The sequence below is a fragment of the Arvicanthis niloticus genome, chromosome 2, assembly GCF_011762505.2.
Source record: "Arvicanthis niloticus isolate mArvNil1 chromosome 2, mArvNil1.pat.X, whole genome shotgun sequence".
Taxonomy (NCBI): domain Eukaryota; kingdom Metazoa; phylum Chordata; class Mammalia; order Rodentia; family Muridae; genus Arvicanthis; species Arvicanthis niloticus.
This window is the reverse complement of record NC_047659.1, coordinates 95,408,344-95,423,457: the sequence shown is the minus strand read 5'-3', so window position 1 is coordinate 95,423,457 and position 15,114 is coordinate 95,408,344. Positions and strand designations below refer to the sequence as shown.

Here is a 15,114-nt window from a genome sequence, read left to right as displayed (position 1 = left end):
TTAAAAAGTAATTTGTTTTATTAGAAGAAATTTTTATAAATAAAGGTAGATTTGAATAGTGAAGTGAAAGCAGAGGGAGGCTTTCATGTGTATAGGGGTTTCAGAAGGGGAAGGGTACCATTCTAAAAGATGGTAATACACATAGGTAAACATATTTACAATGGAGACCCCTGGGAAAATGTACAAGTTTAATTTCTCCAAATGGAAATGGATGATATTACTGGTTGGTATTTCCTATGTCAGCCAATTTTTGTGACCCATATCCATTATGTTAACGTTCTTTTCTAGCACACTGGATTAAAATCTGGACCATTTGTGCTTAACTTCATCCATTATTCATAGACCTTGATTGCTTCTGACATTAGTATATGAACGAGGAGGTCTAGAAGATATTCCATGCCTTGTGTAATTATTGAGATTTCCTGTTTATCATTTAGGTACGTTTTCTAACAACTGAAACTTTATTGCTTAAGGATATATGCTTAACAATTCTTTGCAGAGACAAACAGTATAATGTGCTTAGGCAAATTGTGTTTTTTGACCCAACATAAGCCCTTCAATTCATATTGATTATCTTCAGCATCTGTAATGAAATGGAGTCGAGAGTAAACTCAGGGCTTGGTGGGGGTGTTGTTTGTCTTATGGAGCAAACACTTGAAGGAGAATTTATGGAAGCAGAGGGCTGTGGGTCAATAGCTTAAAAAAAAAAGCCCTCAAAGGTAAACAGGCAGAGTACTTTTTGAGCTGTGAAGGAGACAAGAGAGGAGACTAATGGGGTGGGGGCGACGAGATGCAGGAAGACAACTGAAGACTGGCTTTGTAAAATTGTCCACATCTGAAAAGAATTAAGAGAGATGTGGGTCTGAGAGAGGCTGGCTCTCCTGAAACGTCAACCCTTGAGACCCCTGTCTCTTCAGTTGCTGATAGGGATTGCACAGAAAACATTTCCCTCAAAGTTTCTCACATTCTCTTCTTAGCTGTAATTCTAAACCCTGAAATTGGAATCAGTGCATTGAACACCAGGGACAGTTCACAAATAATTCAGGGACAGAGTGATTAGCTTTTGTCACTATCATAATTCAATGAGGAAAGTCAAGAGTATTTGAACTCAGAGCAACTAAAAGCCTTTGTTGACTGCAATGCTACAGTCCAGCCTGAAGAAGATGCAATTCTATCACAGCTCAGTCTTACCAAGTATCTTTAATGACAATCAAGTTTCCATGGTTAAATCCCATGTGGTAATTTTAATCTCCACAAATGTTTTTTGTTTATGTTTTCAGGAAATTCTTCAAAAAAGCAAAATTAATACTAATCATAGTTTTATAGATTAAGATCTAAATCTCAACATTTAAGGAATATTTAAAATTCAGAAGCAAGAAAGTAAAAGTCTTTTCAGCTAAGTCAGACAACGTTTCAGGATTTGGGTAGAGGCCTGCAGATTCCAAGGTCATGTTTCTCCTCCTGTCCTCCACATCTAGACAGCTTTTCTCAAACAAATCTGTCTTGTAAACAGTGTCCTTATATCACAGATATGGAACAGGAAGGTGTTGCCCTTGGTTCTCTACAAAGACAGAAGCTCTAGGCTACATTGAGAGAAACCTCCCCTTATCCTGATACAAATCTTTAGCATAATATTTGGAAGATCTTTAAAGATCCTCTTTCTTAATAAGAAAATAATAGCTCAGAGTGCTATGGTTCGAAAGTCAGTTATGGAGCATTTTCATAGAGGTTTATGTTTTCATTAAGGCTAATAGCATATTCTGTCTGTGTCTCTGTCTGTCTGTAGGTGAGTGTGTCTCTTTGTGTGTGTGTCTATCTGTCTCTCTGTCTCTCTCTCCCTTCCTCCCCCACCCTCTCTGTGTGTGTGTGTCTGTGTGTGTTTCTCCATTCCACCCTCATTCTACTGCTTGCCCTTTCTTGCACTTTCAAATTCTTGAAACCCTGTTCAGGTCAATTTCTGGCTCTTTTAGTATCTAAGACATTGTTTGTGTATATGTGTGCTTAATTAAAACTTTATTATAAAGAATTTGTGAATAAAAACCACCATAGACCGAAATCCACCAGACCCAAAGCCCATCTCTATCAGTTGAACCTCTATTCAGTAAGAACAGCCATTCGGAAGCTGCAGAGCTTCAAGTTAGACTTTACATTTACTGTGGGTGTAATTTTGGTGGAAGATAAGTGTGTAAGAATATATTAAATAGTATCTGCAGTTTAATGACACGGCTATTAAAAAGTTTACTTACGTCCTACATCTAGATAAGGAAATCATGACTCATACATGGGAAAAACAAAGGTTTGGTGATAGCGTCTGGGAATTCCAGCTAATGTATTGAATGAAATATGAAAGGCAATTTTTAAAAGGAAAATTCAAATGGACCCCATGGCAATAAGATGCAAGACACATAATGGAAGAAAGGATAAAGGCACATGCCATCAAAAATGGTGTAACTGAGTTCTACCACTGGATCTCACATGATGGAAGGAAAGAACTGACTCCAAGAAGCTGTTCGCTTACTTTTCTCATAAGGGCCCACACATACATACACACAGTGACTAGCTAACTAACTAACTAACTAACTAACTAACTAACTGTTATGTGACATCGTATGGCCAGTTCTGGTATCAGTTTAAATAACACATCTTCTGGCTTCCAGCATTTTCACTGTCATTTGTTTCATTATTCACAAGCAGATTTTAAGAACACAAGCATTAAAGCTAAGTTAACATAACAATATTACTGAGTGAAGTAGCAGTCAATCTGTAAAGAACATACTGAAAAGCTAAATACATCAAATTCATCGTTTTCAAATTCACAAGTACAAAGCCATGCCTGTTATATAAGGATATCCAATGAAGTCACAGTCTGGTCAATGGACCATGGACATGCTGTTAGGCTTCATTAAAATGAGGACTCAGAAGAATACAGGAACTATTTTAAGACCATATTCTTCAGAGAACCAGATGTGCTGAAGATAGCCACACACTATGAAGATAGATCAGTCTCAACTTGAAGTGGGATGAGAAGCAGGCATTGTTTCTAATTTAACCTATTAACTTCAACAACTCAAAACCCCATGAATTCAGTGATGTCTAGGTGATGTGATTGTACTTGAAGTATGTTGCCCACTCCCTGGTGCAATGCCTACTTTATATTAGAATGTATACAGATACTGTGATTCCTTCTACAAACGTTGTAAATATTTAGTTGCTGATGGTTTCAGCATTTTTTCGTTGGCATCAGATCTGAGAGTATATATGTATGTGTATGCACACACACAGAAACACACATACATAGGAGTGAAAGATTTCTATTTTTAAAACTATTTTTCAGTGTGCCCATCTGCTGGTATCTTCAAATTATAACAATGTTTTGAAGTCACAGCACACAGATGTGCCTCTACTGGCAGTAAGTGTCCAGTGTGGAGGCCACACCACCAGCGCCAGATAGTCTTCCTGTTATGCAATCACTTAATTAACTACAGATTTCATTCCCTTACAACCCAGTCTCGAGACTCATGCTAAGGCTGTTACTGCCCCCTACAGAACTTAAAATAGTCACTTCCGCTTTTCTCCCATGGACACAGACTTTGTGCTCTGACAACTAGTATTTCATTTCAGTAGAAACAGCTCACTGTAGGAGGTGAAAACCATGTCCCCTTCTTGGTCCAATTGTACAACTTAAGGAACTATAGATATTACTTAATTTCTCTCTTTTTATCCAGCCTAACCATGCTATGTTTGATGTTTAAGGATTAATCACGGGTTTCTCTTGTGTTTTCTTTGGTAAGACAATTTACAGGAAAATGTATATATCATAACATATTTACCTAAACAATTTCATTTTGCATCCAGTACAAAAATCCAGAGCTCTGCAACCTTTTCTGTGTTTTGTTTTTATATCTTTAAATCTTACCACTGCAAGCAAATGTGAAAATCCTTAAATTGCTGGCCTCAGAGTTCCCATGTCAACTGGCATCTGCTCAGGTTGGAGATCCTGCCAAAAGTCAAAGAAAAACATTTATGAGACAGAGCCTGATGGCTGATTATTTAATCCTGTGTGTCCAGCACTGCCAGCAAGCGTGGGTTTTGAATGCCTGCTGCTACTTTAATAATAAGCCCTCTTACACCCAGCTAAATGCAGTGTACCAATGGATGCTTTCCTCTGCTCTAATAAGAGACCGATTATCGATCTTCACCAAGATGTTCCCATTGAGACCAGGCATTCATGAATACAAACGGGAAAGAAAAATGGCACAGTGCATAGTTAGCTTTAATAAATAAGGGCATAATTTTTATGAAGAAAATAGTGGCCAATTTAATTTTAATAAGGGCAAACAGGCTTTTGTTGAATTTTGTATAAGAGGTATAGTGTTCCAAGTATATTCAACAGTCAAATTAGACAGCAGTCTCCAGATTCTGTCTCTTCCCTTGGGATGAGCTTTGGCAGCTGGGGTGGACCACCTTGTACTACTGAGATAGACAAATATGGACTGAGAAATGGACACACTGAAATGAAAGGAAAATGAATCTTATGGACAAAGTGCAAAACTTAAAGATAGCATGGTGAGAACTAATTTAATTAATGTTTAATCAGCTCATCTGACCAGAGATACCTAAGATCAAAAAAGGATGTCTCAGAGCCTGGAGATATAGCATAGGGGGTAAAGTGCCTTCCAAAGAAGTAGGGGACCTGTGTTCAATACTCAGTTCCCATGGAAAGGCTGTGCATAGTATATGTCTGTAACATCGGTGATGGAGGAAGGAACAGAGACAGACTTTCCCAACATCCTAGCCAATATGTGAGCACTAGGCCCAGTGAGGAGAATGGTCTACATGGTCATGATGGTCTACACACACACACACACACACACACACACACACACACACAGAGAGAGAGAGAGAGAGAGAGAGAGAGAGAGAGAGAGAGAGAGAGAGAAATCACAATTCATTGGATCAGATATGAGAGAGTTCAGGATCTCTTAGTTCTGCTCTGATGTTCTAATTCATTTCCTGATTAGAGGGCACAGGACTGGATTGTCTATGCATCCAAGTTATCTATATATTTGCTCTGAGGTAACAGATACCAGTTTCCTTATTTTTCACAGATGACATAAGCACATACATACATACATTCATATACCATCTGAGATATTTTAAAATTAGAACATACAGTGCTTAGTCCCTGTGATATAGGTTTGTGTTTTAGAAGCATATGACTATTCATGATAGCTTTTTGATGAAAAAAGAAGACATCAGCATTATATTTACCATCTGCTGAAGCTTTTAATGGATAAACATACTTGATTTTTTAAAGTCAAAAATATGGACTAATATTAAGGATGAAAGTTTTCACTTATAAGTTTGGAAGAGTTCTTGAGCGTTCCTTTCAAAAGATCCTTAATCAGGGATCTAGGATAGCTCCAGGAAGAGGCCATCCTGTTGTGCCTCACCCAAAGATCCAGCTCATGACTAAGCAGTGAGGCCACATTGAGATGCAGTTGGTGAGAAAGTCCCTTTCAATGAAGCTGCCACCTTGTTATGTTTGCTGATTCTGCTAACACAAGCTGAGCTCTGAATTTAGCAGGAGAGTTGGTTAGAAGGCATCAGCTGTGGTACTTAAAAAGGAAACTGGCTTAAACCTTTGCCATCAACAAGACAGGGAGAGTTTGTGTGGGTGGCAGGATTGCTTCACTCTTGTTTCTGTTGTGTATTGAATAAATGATATTATGAAATCCAGGAAGCACATATATTCCACCACACATACATAATGTCATTATCACATGTGCTCCACCATATGTACATACTGTCATTATTTAGCTAAAACCTTTAGTAAGAGTGTTTTGCATGAGGGGCTTGAATCTTCCTCAGAGAGTTGGTAAAGCTCGTGTGTTTATTCATTTGATGAATTTGCCTCCTTTCTCACTGCCCATACCAGAACATGCACCTTCTCATCAGACGTTTAAGTGGACTCTTCTTCACAAGTGTTAACGGTCTGTGGCTGACCTTGGGGCAATCTTGTTTGTGCTTCCACTAACACAACAGCCTTAGACAAATGCCATCAATGTGCATCTACACCCACCTTCCCTTCTAGGAAACAAGAGCACAGATCTAGGAAATTCTGAGTATATTTTTGACTCCAGCATCCTAGGAAATGCTGAGAAAATGGGGATGTGGAGTTGGCCAGGATCTGTATCTTGGCATGTGCTCTTGGCTAAAGTTATGTGGCAGGAAGTAAAGTTCAGAAAGCCATGATAGTGTAGTTACTGCAAGATCAAAGGTTGAACTCAGAATTTCAACTCATATATCAACGCATACTTCTTTCTAACCAATAAGACTTTACAGCTCTATTTCCAGCACACACTTGCTCACTGACCAAGGAGTGTTCCTGGCAGGATTTTCTTTTCTTGGCTGACATAGGAATACAGTGTGTCCTTTGGGGTTCTCTCACAGATTTTCTCAGGGTTAGAACATATGCCCAGGTCCCCAGAGGTTTGTACTCCCACATGCACAGCTGTACAGCACACAAGGAAAAGCTGTATACAAGCTTAAAACGTACTCAGCGTTTATGAAAATACTCTGGGGGTAACTTCGGATGTGTTCCAGGGACATTTCTATTACCAAAATATTGCTAGGTTATATTCTGAATCATTCCTTAGACTCAGCTATTAATGTTTTACGTTCATCACAGATCCTTATTTACTTGTCCAAAGTTCAACACTTGGCAAGTACACCTTGCAAAAACATCAGATACCCCTTGCTTTCCTGTAGAGTCCAGTCTTATGGGAACCCAGGAGTGTATATTGGGAGTAAAAGAGGGGTACAGGCAACCCAAGAGACAGGCCCATGCTTCCTGAGTTGTCTTCCTGGGAGGATTTTCAAATAGGTTAGGAGTCTACCTCTTCTCTTGACATAAATCAGTTTATTCAAATCACTTTTGCTGTCTTTCCTTGTTCTCAACCTTTCTTTGCTTATCAAAGTATTACTTGCCCACTAACAACTGGATCACGCTCACCACTCTTGCTCTCCTATGGACACTAAGGATGTACAGAACAAACCTTTTATTCATCTCCTAGTGTTGAGAATAGAATAAGTTGACATGTCTACTGATACTGGAGAGTATCAGTTAGCTCAACTTCATTTTATAGGCAAGAAGAGATTTATCCAAAAAAAAAAAAAAAAAAAAAAAAAAAAAAAAAAAAACAATGAGTGATTGGTTAAAAAAGTTGCAAATCAAAGGGAAGCCAGGGTGGGCAGAAACTTCAGATTGTTGAGTCTTCTGTTCTTTGCAAAACACTGTTAAAAATGTATATGCATACACAATATATGCATATACAATATATAATGTATACATACATATGCAATAAGACACTACATCTAGTTCTCAGAAAATCTTACTCAGTAGATAAATTATTGTTCCTTATTTACAGGCACAGTAAGTAACTCTCAGAGAGAGTAGGTAACTAGTAAGGTCACTTTAAGAAATGATATTAAAGGGTCACAGCATTGGGAAGTTTCAGAACCACTGATCTAAGTCTATCTAAAATAACAATTATCATCATACTCTGTACTTATAAATATATTTTTACCTTAGTGGGTATCTTTACATGTATTATTATCAAGTACCATTAAATAGGATGTCACAATATTCATTTGAAAATACAGTTATGTTGAATTTTATTTTATTTTTGGCAGTCTTTTTTAAAGGAATGGCCAACAGAAGTATGGTTATATTTAGAGTAGACAGTGTAACCTAATACAGATATGAAGTTGTTTCTCAGTATCTACTGTGGATTGATTCCAGCAGCACCTGCAGGATACCTAACTCTGTGGATCTGAGGTCCCTTCGCTTTGATTAGAACTTAAATGTAATAACCTTCAGTATATTGAAAACCACATATAGGTTACTTATAATACATAAAACTCTGTGTATTCTGTTTAAACCATTATTTAAATACATTGTTTGGAGAATAAATGCCATAGTCGACCTTTTCAGTAGAGAGGCATGTTTTCACTCATATTTTTAGTTGGTTAAAATAAGCCAAGAACTTAGAACCCACGGATATGGAGAGGCAATTGTACACAGTGAACAGTTAGTGAAAAGAGGACAACCAACACATCTGTCTCCTCACTGAGCATCACCTTCTCTGTGCTTTGGTCAGCAAGAGCATTTGAGCTATCCTCACAGCAAGTGCCAAACATGCAATACATGATAATTAGCTTCTTTGGACATGCTATATATAAGATGTCCAACATTTCTTCTAATTAACATTGCCCTCCCTGTTTTCTTCCAGACCTCAGTAACCAGCACTCTGCTCTCTGTAGCTGTTTGACATGTTTAGATTGTTCATGTAAGTGCAAACATGTTGTATTTTACTCTTTCTGACACTTCTCACTTGACATATGTAAAGGATCATCCATGTAGTTACAAATGAGCAATTTTTTTTTTTTTAGTTTTAGGGCTAAATGATATTTATATGTAATATGTGAAAATAAAAATAACATATATGCACACCGAACATACTCCTCATCAGGATAGCTCAGACGAAAGTGTCTGTCACAGTAATCTGGTTGCCTCACTGTGTCACCATCTTTGTTTTCTTTCCTCAGTTTCTCTCATAGTTGGTGAGGGTCACTTGCTTATAGATGTGAAACACTGTATGTTACACATCAATAACATGGACACTCACTCAAACCTTTTCCTAATTCTATCTATGGGGTCATAAAACAGGAAATTAAGGGCTTCAAAGAGAGGAAAGAAGGAATGTCAAAACACTTTCTTTCTGAAGAGCAGTTCTCAAGGCTCCGTGCACAGGCTGTGAGTGAGCCCGCATTTCTGGCACTTCTGACTCGGTTGCTGCAGGGCATCCGTCTCTGCATACATATGCATAATATCCTCTTCACACTTTGAAGCTAGCAGATGCTGCTTCTGCTTGGAAGGTGTTTGGTAATCCACTCAAAATCATGAGGACTCATAACTCATTTATGCACACGTCACACCACTCTAGGTGACATCTCTTCCTCTAAAAACTGATTGAGAGAAACATGAATTGGGGCCAAAAAGTGACAATGAGCTGCTAGCAGGAGAGCAGCTTCCAGGAAGCCTCCAGGTAGATGAGGGGATGGCTCTAGTCAAAGGAAGAGCAAGCAAAATAGAAGGCAAAGTGGAAGGCAGAAACCACGGAGGTAAGAACTGTCCTGATCTCAACAATTAATTCTGTTACTATAAAGAAGACTAGGCATTTACTCACTTTACAGGTAGGTGGGCATACAACCCTATCCTAGACTCTCCATGCTAGGGAGTACTGGGCCACACTACTGCTATTCTGCACACTTGATGCCTAAATACTTAACCATTTAAGGTTGAGGAATAGAGAAAATATATGTACAAACAAGGGCAAGGTGACCACATGGTCCTGGCTCTACCAAGGTAGTCTGTAACAGGTTCTGACTATGTTCCTTTGACCATGATCCTCCAATAAAATCCCTTACAATCGATTCTCAAACTTTTGGTTTCATAATATCAAGCTCATGGCACCTCTCCCTCCTCCTCTGAAGCTCCTAATAGTGTGAGACAAGACGGTATGCACACTTCTAGAAGAGTGTCCAGCTTTTCACAAGTATTCTGTCCCTGTTAGCCCTGGCCACAGGGACTCTCTCACCCATACAGCATTTTCTTTTCCCCATGTTTTGGACCCATCTTCTCTTCTTCTAGAAAAGTTTCTGTCTTCCCTGTGGGCAGGTTTTCCACATGTTCTTGCAGAAACAGTTGCTGCTTCACCAACAGGGCGAAGTCATTCTCATGATACCTTATACATGCCTCTACCTGACCACATGACACCCTACCCTGAAATTCTGTTTTATTCATTTCAAATCATACAAAATACAAATTTCTAGAGAGTAAGAGCAATGCCTATAAAATTACATTTAATCCAAAACACCGAGCAAAGTGCCTGGCTTTATAAATATATAGCCATTGAAACAAAAAACCACAAGATTAATTTCCTTTTATAGTGTTTTAACAAAGCAGCTGAGGGCCTTCATCTTTCTTGATGATACTGGAGAAGTCTTCCTTTCAATTCTAAGCCTTTAGAATAGAGACCCCCTCATACTCGATAGGGTTTTTCTGCCAGCATCATTTGGGGAAGATTTTACACATCTTCTTGAAGAAGTGCATCTTTTGTGAAGCATCGCTATCATTGGTGGACGTGTGTTTTCTTTCTCAAGAGTTGGGGACCCAAATGAGTGATGATGATTTGAGTGAGAATGGACTCCATAGGCTCATATACCTGAGTAGCTGTTTTCTATTTGGCTGAACTATATGGGAAGGATTGGGAAGTGTGGACTTGTTGAGGGAAGTGTGACATTGGGGGTGGTCATACCACAGCCCACATTAGGCCTCACTTTTTTCTTCTACTTTGTTCTTGGCTCTCAGCACCAACTCCAGCATCATGCCTCCCTGCCTGCTACCAAGTTAAATGCTATCTTGTATAAATAAGCTGCCTTGGTTATAGTGTCTTCACAAAAGTAACTAAGACAGGAGCTGAGAGCCACTTCTGGGAACCTTGCTAAAACGTTGCTCTAGTTCTCACAGCCACGATTCTAACTCTGGCCTTAAATTTTCAACCCTGAGGTGGTCTCAGCCTTCATAGATGGTCTCCCTATTTAGGGGATTTCTTCATATCCATACATTCTGTTTGCAATGGCAAGAATCATCTCACAGACTTCAGAAAGGCAGGGTGACTTTGTAATAAAGCCAGTAGCCAACTATTCTCAGAGAGCTGACCAACCACACATCTCCCCACCTCCCAGGAGTGTCATGATACCCTGTCCCTTTCTTTACGCTTTTAACTGTGGGTGTACGTATTGGGAGATGTCTTTTCTCCCCACTCCCACCATCCCCAACCCATGCAGATGAATTTGGATACACTGTCCAAGACATACGGAACTCCTTGTCCTTCCCTGCACCACCAATGTGCCACGCTTAGCTCCATAATTAAATCGATCACATTTTATCACAAGTTGTTACCTTATGCATCTTACTGCTGTGTCAGATTGTGGATTCTCTAAAGATAACATTTCCTAATGAATTATGTTCCCCACAACGTACTTATTGACAATTCTTTTTTTTTTTTATTTAACTGAGTTGAATTAGTTTGAACAGACAAGAGTTCCAATTCACATTCCATGTTATTATTACCTTGCTGTAATAATGCAGGCAGGCATTACTCTCACACATTGATTCCTGTGAAGGAAGAGTAGGCTGTTGCACTAACAGGAACTTGTGGATTATGCCTCGATTTGATTATTTGTTCACCTATTGAACAGTCATTGGCCCTTTGCCTTATGTTAAACCATACAATACTATGTGTAAGAAAAGAAAAGTTTGAAGCTTAAGGAAATGTCATAGGGAAAAGACAGAACATGAACATGGACAAAACATGAAATAACAAATTGAACTTTTACATGTGTATGTATGTAGAATGCTAGAGGATTGGGGTGAGTGCAGAGAAGGGGTGATCTATAGTAATTTCCACTTCCATGCTGTATGGAGAACAAAGTGCCTCACCATAGACATCTCAGTCAGGTATCTAACAGCTTCTAAGAATTCACAAATCGCTCTTTAGATGTTATCCCCATCACAAACAGTCTCTATTGTGTTTATGTGAGTGGGTCTCAAGAGCAGAGGACCTCCCTTCCAAAGGACCACTGTCATCACGGGAATACACTGTGGTCTCCCAGTCGCACCCAACATGACCAACCCTCTGACGTGGACCTTCTTATGATATAGTGTGCAATTGGAAAGGGAACAGGGTAAAACACATCCTAGAAGCAGCTCAGAAAGAACGATGCCACTCCACCCTGTACATTAACTACCCACTCATGTGACTGTTTAGATCCAAATTACTCCAGGCGACATATAGTGGACATCCCATTCCTAACCACAGCAGTCACATTCATAACAGCATATGAGGCTGCAGCTACTGTGCATTACTGTGATCAGAATAGAAGGACACTGCTCTAGAGAATGGTCGGAACTTGTATTCATCAATTCATTCATTTGTTTGTTCGTTTTTGTTTTGTTTTGTTGTCTTGTTTTGTTTTTCGAGACAAAGTTTCTCTGTGTAGCCCTGGCTGTCCTGGAACTCACTCTGTAGACCAGGCTGGCCTCGAACTCAGAAATCTGCCTGCCTCTGCCTCCCAAGTGCTGGGATTAAAGGCGTGTGTCACCACCACCCGGCCATCAATTCATTTATCATTATTAATTTATGGATGGTTTATATTCTGGGATCAGAGAAATAAGAACAAGAAATAAAAGTTAGTTATGCTGTCGGGCCTGTACCCTAGTAGGAAAGATAGATAGTTAGAAACAGAAACAAAGGACAATTAAGCTGTGGGTTTTTGGTACACAGATACAGAAACATCTAATTTTGCTTAAAAGGTAAGAGATGACCTGAAAGAAGAAATAATTTGAGGTGATTCCTATAGGGTCAGTATCAGTTCTCCCTCTTTCTTTCTTTCTTTCTTTTTTCTTTCTTTCTTTCTTTCTTTCTTTCTTTCTTTCTTTCTTTCTTTCTTTTGTTCTTTCTTTCTTTCTCTCTCTGTCTTTCTTTTTATGATAAAGATTTATTTATTTTAATTATTAATTATTTTAATTTATGTGTATGGGTGTTTGCCTGCACGAATGTGAATATGTGTGCAGTGCCCTCGGAAGTGAGAACAAGATATCATCATATTCCCTGGAACTGGACTTACAGACCATTGTGAGTCTCCATGTGCATTCTCAGAACTGAACCTAGGTCTTTTTCATGAATAGCAAGTACTCCTAACCCCTAAGCAATTCCACCAGCCTGGAGTTGTAGCAATCTTCTTGATATTTAAAGTGGAAAGGACATTGGACAGGAGAATGGTATATGCAGCATCATGGGACATGGGAAATCTTAGAACATCTTAGAGAAATCTTAGAGAACCTCAGGGAATTTAGTATTATTGGAATAAACTATAAACTTTTAGAATTTGGGTCTGATAGTTAACATGTATTATAAATTTGATGTGATTCGGAATTACTTTGGGAACAAATGTCCTCATGTCTGTGAGGGATCATAGATTAGATTAATTGAGGTGGAGATAAGAAAACTCAGGTGGCACCATTCATGTGGTCTGGGGTCCTGAAGAGAATAAAAAGAAGAATGCAGCTGAATCCCAGCATGTATTACTCTCAGGTTCTTAATTGTGGATGTGATGGGACCAGCAGCCTCCTGCTTTTCTGGTGGTCCTTCCCAGTCATTATGGACAGCATCTTCTAGAATGGTAAGCTACAACAAACCCTTCGTTTCTTAAGTTGCCTTTGTCAGGTGTTCAGATGCAGTGAGAAAAGCAACTAATACATAGTGTAAAATAAATAAACAAATAAATAAATAAACAAACAAATCCAGTTTTTCCTCCCAGTCACTTAGTTCCCAGCAATAATGACTCTGAAAGTAATTATTATTTATAAATGCCTTGGCCATAAGCTTTGGCTCATTCTCTGACTAGCTCACAACTTATTTAACCTATTCGAACTATTCTGTGCTTTCCACATGGTTAGTTACTTCTCTTTCAGTCATGATCTGCTTCTTGTTCAGTGTTTTCCTCAGCTTCTCTTAATCTCTCACTCAAATCTCTCCTTTATTCTATCCTGAGTTCAGCTACCTGCTGGTTTACTTCTATATCCATGGCATTCCTGGATGAATCTTCCCCCTCTTTGACTATTTCTCAGAATCCTCTCTCTGCCTGCCAGTGTCTCACCTCCTATTTCCTGCCTCAGCTCATTGGCCATAGTCTTTTTTATTGACAGATGATGTGTATAAGATATTTTCTTTACAACAGAGACACGATATGCTATGGGAATTGGGTAAGAAGATGGAAGGAGAAATGAAGTTTAAGAACCAGAATACAGAAATGAGATTTATGCTCAAAAATTTCCCCCGATGGCTTTATTATCTTTTCCAAATCTTTAAGTCACCACAATGTAAATACTAACAACACTGGCAAAGTTTTAGGATTTTGGCATGAATTAAATGAATCCAGACTTTATGCAATGCATGGCAGGTGTCAAACACTCAAAGGGAGAAATGTTCAGTCATTTATTCTACAAGAAATATAGGGTGATAATAGACTTGGACATCAAAATAAAGTCACCATATGGTATAGAGACACAAGACAGGAGGTAATTAACAATTAACAGTAGCAAGGACCGCTAATACTCACAACTTAGTGTATATTAGACATGATGCCAACAGCTTTAAGCTTATTGATTTAATCTGTTCACCCATCCTACAAGATAGACAGCGACTTTCTGAGAAAGACCTAGTAAATTAAATAATCTAAAATACGAGTCATATGTGACAGAAGGAGGGTTTGAACTTAGGTGCTTGGCTCCTGAATCTGTATGTGCCATAGCTCCAGATATTCTGTGTCTGTTAAGGACTCCCTGACAGAAGCATGCCTTCAGGATAATTTTAATTACATCTCTCCAAAGCAATACCACCATGCATAATTGTGCATGAAGTAGTCTATAGAAGGATATCTAGATGGAAATGCAAAAAATGTGGATAGACTATATTAATAGAAAGTCAGACTCAATAGTCTTATATACTGAAGACATGTGTGTGTTTCCAGAACACTGTCAACAATGGTGAGTCCATATTAACCTGTTGTTTTATACTAACTCCATAAAGTAGCTTTCCCATGGAAAACTCCCAGTGTTCTTCTTTAGCTTTGCACGAAATGTCAGGGGAGAATCAGAAAGGCTGTCACCACGAACTATACACAAGTAGAAGCTGTTGAATGACCTTGTAACAGGAATTGCCTTAGGTCATTGGAAAACACGGATACTTACATTACAATTCACAAAAGTAGCAAAATTACAGTTATGAAGAAGCAATGAAAATAATCTTATGGCTGGGGGTCCCCACAACATGAGGCTCTGTATTAAGGGTCACAGCATTAGAAAGGTTGAAAACAGTTGGTCTAGAATAAGGTCTCTCAAGTCATGAAACCTTCCAGAAGACTTACTGGAACTCTCTTAGATAGTGGAGGAAGAGGATGAGGGAAGGGGGACCATAGCTATGC

At 38.8% G+C, this 15,114-nt stretch overlaps 1 protein-coding gene across 1 annotated transcript in view; it reads right to left on the bottom strand.

Annotated features, from left to right (window-relative positions):
* The window catches only part of Sema6d (semaphorin 6D), a 546,498-nt gene that overhangs the window by 357,620 nt on the left and 173,764 nt on the right, over window positions 1–15,114 (bottom strand). Inside the window, exon 3 of the mRNA XM_076929654.1 lies at window positions 3,917–3,997. The gene's annotated coding sequence lies outside the window, so the exon portion shown is untranslated. The remainder of the gene's footprint in view (window positions 1–3,916; window positions 3,998–15,114) is intronic.